Source organism: Arachis hypogaea, chromosome 14, assembly GCF_003086295.3.
Source record: "Arachis hypogaea cultivar Tifrunner chromosome 14, arahy.Tifrunner.gnm2.J5K5, whole genome shotgun sequence".
Taxonomy (NCBI): Eukaryota; Viridiplantae; Streptophyta; class Magnoliopsida; order Fabales; family Fabaceae; genus Arachis; species Arachis hypogaea.
In genome coordinates this window covers 75,229,768-75,238,244 of record NC_092049.1, presented here as the reverse complement: position 1 = coordinate 75,238,244, position 8,477 = coordinate 75,229,768, and the positions used below count along the sequence as shown (strand labels likewise).

General features: G+C 40.9%; 1 non-coding gene across 1 annotated transcript; it reads left to right on the top strand.

Moving 5' to 3' along the window:
* The first annotated feature begins 6,916 nt into the window (after positions 1-6,916).
* On the top strand, positions 6,917-7,024 carry LOC112746717 (small nucleolar RNA R71). The gene has a single exon (XR_003174586.1). It is a non-coding gene; the product is annotated as a small nucleolar RNA R71 (small nucleolar RNA).
* Positions 7,025-8,477: the final 1,453 nt, after the last annotated feature.

The following is an 8,477-nucleotide window of genomic DNA, read 5'->3' as shown; positions in this document are numbered from 1 at the left end:
TCAATCAAACATGAGTAAATTGATGCATTTTCATGAGGTTTTATGATTAATTGCTTATAGATCAAAGATGAGAAGAAGTCTCATGATTTTAGCATAGCTTTGATGCATTTGTTGGTTGATGATAGGTGACCAAAAGGCTTGGAGGAAGGTTGAAGAAAGGGGATGGCAGCAAAACCACCCTGGGAATAGCTCAAGTTTGTGCCAACGTTTGCCTCAAACTTGAGGTCAAATGTTGGTTCAACAACAAGCCCTGGAGAAGCCAAAGTTTGCATCAACGTTTGCCTCAAACTTGAAGTCAAACGTTGGCTCAAAAACTAACCCTGGAGGAAGCAATGTTTGCGCCAACATTTGCCTCAAACTTGAGGTCAAACGTTGGCTCACAAATACACCAGGGGGGCTGGTGCGCAGAAATCGTAACGGTTACATTCCTTGGCAACAGCACTAAAAACTTAATACGCATGTTCATAATCTTAGTTCTTTGTCACAACTTCGCACAACTAACCAGCAAGTGCACTGGGTCATCCAAGTAATAAACCTTACGTGAGTAAGGGTCGATCCCACGGAGATTGTCAGCTTGAAGCAAGTTATGGTCACCTTGTAAATCTCAGTCAGGCGGATTCAATTGATTATAGAGATTTAATAATTAAAATATAAATAAAATATAAAATAAAGATAGTGATACTTATGTAATTCATTGGTGAGAATTTCAGATTAGCGTAAAGAGATGCGTTTGTTCCTCCTGAACCTCTGCTTTTCTATTGTCTTCATCCAATCATTCATACTCCTTTCTATGGCAAGCTGTATGTTAGGCGTCACCGTTGTCAATGGCTACATCCTGTCCTCTCAGTGAAAATGGTCCAATCCGCTGTCACTGCATGGCTAATCATCTGTCGGTTCTCGATCATACTGGAATAGGATCCATTGATCCTTTTGCGTCTGTCACTACGCCCAGCACTCGCGAGTTTGAAGCTCGTTGCAGCCATCCTTTCCCAGATCCTACTCGGAATACCACAGACAAGGTTTAGACTTTCCGGATCTCAAGAATGGCCGTCCATGGATTCTAACTTATACCACGAAGACTCTGATTAAGGAATCCCAGAGATATTCATTCAATCTAAGGTAGAACGGAAGTGGTTGTCAAACACGTGTTCATAGTTGAAAATGATGATGACTGTCACGATGATCACATTCATATTGAGGTACGAACGAATATCTTAGAATCGGAATAAGCTTGAATTGAATAGAAAAATAATAGTACTTTGTATTAATTCGTGAGGAACAGCAGAGCTCCACACCTTAATCTATGGTGTATAAAAACTCTACCGTTGAATATACATAAGTGATAATGGAGTTCATTGGTCTCGGCCCCAGAGGGGAACCAGAGTAACCAAGACTCGAATACAATGATAAAAAGTTCTATTTATACTAAACTAGTTACTAGGGTTACAGAAATGAGTAAATGATGCAGAAATCCACTTCCGGGACCCACTTGGTGTGTGGTTGGGCTGAGCATTGAGCTTTACACGTGTAGAGGCTTCTCTTGGAGTTGAACGCCAGTTTGTAACCTGTTTCTGGCGCTTAACTCCACTTTGCAACCTGTTTCTGGCGTTTAACTCCAGAATGCAACATGGAACTGGCGTTGAACGCTAGTTTGCGTCCTCTAAACTCGGGAAAAGTATGGACTATTATATATTTCTGGAAAGCCCTTGATGTCTACTTTCCAACTCAATTGAGAGCGCACAATTTGGAGTTCTGTAGCTCCAGAAAATCCACTTTGAGTGCAGGGAGGTCAGAATCCATCAGCATCTGCAGTCCTTCTTCAACCTCTGAATCTGATTTTTGCTCAAGTCCCTCAATTTCAGCCAGAAAATACCTGAAATCACAGAAAAACACACAAACTCATAGTAAAGTCCAGAAATGTGATTTTTATTTAAAAACTAATAAAAAATATACTAAAAACTAACTAAATTATACTGAAAACTATGTAAAAACAATGCCAAAAGCGTATAAATTATCCCCTCATCACAACACCAAACTTAAATTGTTGCTTGTCCCCAAGCAACTGAAAATCAAATAGGATAAAAATAAGAGAATATACTATAAATTCTAAAATATCAATGAAACTTAGCTCCAATCAGATGAGCGGGACTTGTAGCTTTTTGCCTCTTGAATAGTTTTGGCATCTCACTTTATCCATTGAAGTTCAGAATGATTGGAATCTATAGGAACTCAGAGTTCAGATAGTGTTATTGATTCTCATAGTTCAGTATGTTGATTCTTGAACACAGCTACTTTATGAGTCTTGGCCGTGGCCCTAAGCACTTTGTTTTCCAGTATTACCACCGGATACATAAATGCCACAGACACATAATTGGGTGAACCTTTTCAGATTGTGACTCAGCTTTGCTAAAGTCCCCAATTAGAGGTGTCCAAAGTTCTTAAGCACACTCTTTTTTTTTTGCTTTGGACCTTGACTTTAACCACTCAGTCTCATGTTTTCACTTGACACCTTCACGCCACAAGCACATGGTTAGGGACAGCTTGGTTTAGCCACTTAGGCTAGGATTTTATTCCTTTAGGCCTCCTATCCACTGATGCTCAAAGCCTTGGATCCCTTTTATTTACCCTTGCCTTTTGGTTTTAAGGGCTATTGGCTTTTTGCTCTTGCCTTTTGGTTTAAAGAGCTTTTGGCTTTTTTTGCTTGCTTTTTCTTTCTCTTTCTCTTTCTCTTTTTTTTTTTTCGCTATTTTTTTTTTCTCTGCAAGCTTTTGTATTCACTGCTTTTTCTTGCTTCAAGAATCATTTTTATGATTTTTCAGATTATCAAATAACATTTCTCCTTTTTCCTTATTCTTCAAGAGCCAACATATTTAACATTCATTAACATCAAATTCGAAAGACATATGCACTGTTCAAGCATTCATTCAGAAAACAAAAAGTATTGTCACCACATCAAAATAATTAAACTAGTTTCAAGGATGAATTCGAAACCCTATACTTCTTGTTCTTTTGTTTTAAAAACAGTTTTCATTTAAGAGAGGTGATGGACTCATAGGACATTCATAGCTTTAAGACATAGACACTTAGACACTAGTGATCATATAGTAAAGACACAAACATAAATAAAACATAAAGTTCAAAAATCAAAAACAGTAAAATAAATAGTCAATGAGATTAAGGAATAAGTCCACCTTAGTGAGGGTGGCATCTTCCTCTTCTTAAAGAACCAATGGTGCTTTTGAGCTCCTCTATGTCTCTTCCTTGTCTTTGTTGCTCCTCTCTCATAGCTCTTTGATCTTCTCTAATTTCATGGAGGATGATGGAATGCTCTTGGTGCTCCATCCTTAGTTGTCCCATATTGGAACTTAATTCTCCTAGGGAGGTGTTGATTTGCTCCCAATAGTTTTGTGGAGGAAAGTGCATCCCCTGAGGCATCTCAGGGATTTCATGGTGAGGAATTTCCTCATGCTCATGTTGAGGTCCATGATCTCTTATTTGCTCCATCCTTTTCTTAGTGATGGGCTTGTCCTCTTCAATGAGGATGTCTCCCTCTATGTCAACTCCAGCCGAATTGTAGAGGTGGCATATGAGGTGAAAAAAGGCTAACCTTGCCCAAGTGGAGGACTTGTCAGCCACCTTGTAAAGTTCTTGAGGTATAATCTCATGAACTTCCACCTCCTCTCTAATCATGATACTATGGATCATGATGGCTCGGTCTATAGTAACTTCAGACCGGTTACTAGTAGGAATGATTGAGCGTTGAATAAACTCTAACCATCCCCTAGCCACTGGTTTGAGGTCATGCCTTCTTAGTTGAACCGGCTTGCCTCTTGAGTCAATTTTCCATTGAGCTCCTTCCTCACATATGTCTATGAGGACTTGGTCCAACCTTTGATCAAAGTTGACCTTTCTTGTGTAGGGGCGTGCATTTTCTTCCATCATTGGCAAGTTGAATGCTAGCCTTATATTTTCCGAACTGAAATCTAAGTATTTCCCCTGAACCATGGTGAGCCAATGCTTTGGATTCGGGTTCACACTTTGATCATGGATCCTAGTGATCCATGCGTTTGCATAGAATTCTTGAACCATTAGGATCCCGACTTTGTTGAATGGGGTTGGTGAGAGCTTCCCAACCTCTTCTTTGGATCTCAAGTCGGATCTCCGGATACTCATTCTTTTTGAGCTTGAAAGGAACCTCAGGGGTCACTTTCTTCTTGGCCACAACTTCATAGAAGTGGTCTTGATGGACCTTTGAGATGAATCTCTCCATCTCCCATGACTCAGAGGTGGAAGCAATTGCCTTCTCTTTCCTCTTTCTAGAGGTTTCTCTGGCCTTAGGTGCCATAAATAGTTATGGAAAAACAAAAAGCTATGCTTTTACCACACCAAACTTAAAATGTTTGCTCGTCCCCGAGCAAAAGAAGAAAGAAAGTAGTAGAAGAAGAAGAAAATGGAGGAGATGGGGGAAGAAGATGTATTCGGCCAAGGAGAAGAAGAGAGGGTTGTGTTGTGTGAAAATTAAGAAGGAGTGAGGGGTTTATATAGGAGTGAGGGGGTGTAGGGTTCGGCCATTAGGTTTGGGTTTGTGAGGGAAATTAGTTTGAATTTTGAAGGTAGGTGGGGTTTATAGGGAAGAGATGATGGATGTGAGTGGTGAAGAGGTGATGGGAAAGAGTGATTGAGGTGATTGGTGAAGGGTATTTGGGGAAGAGAGTTATGAAAAGGTGTGAAGAGGAGAGAAGAAAAAGTTGGGATCCTGTGGGGTCCACAGATCAAGTGGGGTCAAGGACTTAACATCCCTGCTCCAATTAGGCGTGTAAAACGCCCTTGCTGTGCAATCATGGCGTTTCACGCCAGACTGCTGCCTATTTTTGGTGTTAAACGCTCAAATGTAGCATGTTTCTGGCATTTAACGCCAGGCAGATGCTTGTTTCTGGCGTTAAACGCCAGCTTGGTGCCTATTTCTGGCGTTAAACGCCAGACAGATGCTTGTTTCTGGCGTTTAAACGCCAGACTGCTCTCCTCCAGGGTGTGCTATTTTTAATGCTATTTTTGATTCTGTTTTTGATTTTTCAGTAGTTTTTGTGACTTCACATGATCATCAACCTAATAAAACACGAAATAACAAAAAGAAAATAAAATAGATATGATTAAATAACATTGGGTTGCCTCCCAACAAGTGCTTCTTTAGTGTCAATAGCTTGATAGTGAGCTCTCATGGAGCCTCACAGATAATCAGAGCAAGGTTGGAACCTCCCAACACTAAACTTAGAGTTTGAATGTGAGGGTTCAACACCAAACTTAGAGTTTGGTTGTGGCCTCCCAACACGAAACTTAGAGTTTGACTGTGGGGGCTTTGGTTGACTCTGCAGTGAGAGAAGCTTTTCATGCTTCCTCTCTATGGTTACAGAAGGAGATCCTTGAGTCTTAAACATAAAGTTCTCCTCATTCAGTTGGAGGACCAATTCTCCTCTGTCCACATCAATCACAGCTCTTGCTGTGGCTAGAAAGGGTCTTCCAAGGATGATGGATTCATTCTCATCCTTCCCAGTGTCTAGGATTATGAAATCAGCAGGGATGTAAAGGCCTTCAACCTTTACTAACACGTCCTCTACTTGTCCAAAAGCATATTTTCTTGAGTTGTCTGCCATCTTTAATGAGATTCTGGCAGCTTGCACCTCAAAGATCCCAAGTTTTTCCATTACAGAGAGTGGCATTAAGTTTATTCCTGACCCTAGGTCACACAGAGCCTTCTCAAAGGTCATGGTGCCTATGGTACAGGGTATTAAGAATTTGCCAGGATTCTGTTTCTTTTGAGGTAATTTCTGCCTATCCAATGCATTTAGTTCATTGGTGAGCAAGGGAGGTTCATCTTTCCAAGTCTCATTACCAAATAATTTGGCATTCAACCTCATGATTGCACCAAGGTACTTAGCAACTTGCTCTTCAGTAATGTCTTCATCCTCTTCAGAGGAAGAATACTCATCAGAGCTCATGAAGGGCAGAAGGGGGTTCAATAGAATCTCTATGGTCTCTAATTGAGCCTCAGATTCTTTTGGTTTCTCAAAGGGGAACTCCTTATTGGTCACTGGACGTCCCAGGAGGTCTTCCTCACTAGGATTCACGTCCTCCTCTTCCCTTGTAGGTTCGGCCATGATGGTCAAATCAATGGCCTTGCACTCTCTCTTTGGATTCTCTTCTGTATTGCTTGGGAGAGTACTAAGAGGAGTTTCAGTGACTCTTTTACTCAGTTGGCCCACTTGTGCCTCCAAATTTCTAATGGATGACCTTGTTTCATTCATGAAACTCACAGTGACCTTAGATAGATCAGAGACTATATTTGCTCAGCTAGATAGATTCTGCTCAGAATTCTCTGTCAGTTGCTGAGTGGATGATGGAAAAGGCTTGCTATTGCTAAACCTGTTTCTTCCACCATTATTAAAGCCTTGTTGAGGCTTTTGTTGATCCTTCCATGAGAAATTTCGATGATTTCTCCATGAGAGATTATAGGTGTTTCCATAGGGTTCACCCATGTAATTCACCTCTGCTATTGCAGGGTTCTCAAGATCAAAAGCTTCTTCTTCAGAAGATGCCTCTTTAGTACTGTTGGATGATTCCTTCAATCATTCAGACTCTGAGAGATCATATTGACTTGATAAGTCAATATTTTATTCTGAGCCAATATGGCATTCAGAGTATCAATTTCAAGAACTCCCTTCCTCTGAGGCGTCCCATTACTCACAGGATTCCTTTCAGAAGTGTACATGAACTGGTTATTTGCAACCATGTCAATGAGTTCTTGAGCTTCTGCAGGCGTTTTCTTTAGGTGAATGGATCCACCTACAGAATAGTCCAATGACATTTTTGATAACTCAGACAGACCATCATAGACTATATCCAGGATGGTCCATTCTGAAAGCATGTCAGAAGGACACTTTTTGGTCAGTTCCTTGTATTTCTCCCAAGCTTCATAGAGGGATTCACCTTCCTTTTGTTTGAAGGTTTGAACATCCACTCTAAGCTTGCTAAGCTTTTGAGGAGGAAAGAACTTGGCTAAGAAAGCCGTGACCAGCTTATCCCAAGAGTTTAGGCTATCTTTAGGTTGAAAGTCCAACCATATTCTAGCTCTGTCTCTTACAGCAAACGGGAAAAGCATGAACCTGTAGACCTCGGGATCAACCCCATTCGTCTTAACAATATCACAGATCTGCAAGAATTCAATTAAGAACTGAAAGGGATATTCAGATGGAAGTCCATAAAACTTGCAATTCTGTTGCATCAGAGAAACTAGTTGAGGTTTCAGCTCAAAATTGTTTGCTCCAATGGCAGGGATTGAGATGCTTCTTCCATGTAAATTGGAATTAGGTGCAGTAAAGTCACCAAGCATCTTCCTTGCATTGTTATTATTTTCGGCCATGTCTCCTTCTTTTTCGAAAATTTCTGTCAGATTTTCTCTAGAGAGTTGTGCTTTAGCTTCCCTTAGCTTCCTCTTCAGAGTTCTTTCAGGTTCGGGATCAGCTTCAACAAGAATGTCCTTGGTGCACGAATTGTGAATCACACTTTTCACAACGCGTACCACTAACCAGCAAGTGCACTGGGTCGTCCAAGTAATACCTTACGTGAGTAAGGGTCGAATCCCACGGAGATTGTTGGTTTGAAGCAATCTATGGTTATCTTGTAAATCTTAGTCAGGAAGTCAATTATGTTTATCAGTTGAATTGTGAATAACCAAGAGAGCATAAATTAAAGGTTACTTGTTGTGCAGTAATGGAGAATATGTTGGAGTTTTGGAGATGCTTTGTCTTCTGAATCTCTGCTTTCCTCTGTCTTCTGATTCACGCACGCACGTCCTCCTATGGCAAGCTGTGTGTTGGTGGATCACCGTTGTCAATGGCTACCTTCCATCCTTCCAGTGAAAACTACGCTCACGCGCTCTGTCACAGCACGGCTAATCACCGGTTGGTTCTCGATCCGGTTGGAATAGGATTTACTATCCTTTTGCATCTGTCACTAACGCCCAGCCTTCAGGAGTTTGAAGCTCGTCACAGTCATTCAATCCTTGAATCCTACTCGGAATACCACAGACAAGGTTTAGACTTTCCGAATTCTCATGAATGCCGCCATCAGTTCTAGCTTATACCACGGAGATTCTGATTAAGGAATCTAAGAGATAGTCATTCAATCGGATATAGAACGGAGGTGGTTGTCAGGCACACGTTCGTGGTTTGAGGAAGGTGATGAATGTCACAGATCATCACCTCCATCACAGTTAAGCGCGAATGAACATCTTAGATAGGAACAAGCGTGTTTGAATGGAAAACAGAAATACTTGCATTAATTCATTGAGACACAGCAGAGCTCCTCACCCCCAACAATGGGGTTTAGAGACTCATGCCGTCAGAGAATACAAAGTTTAGATCTGAAATGTCATGAGATCCAAGATAAGTCTCTAAAAGTTGTTTAAATACTAAACCAGT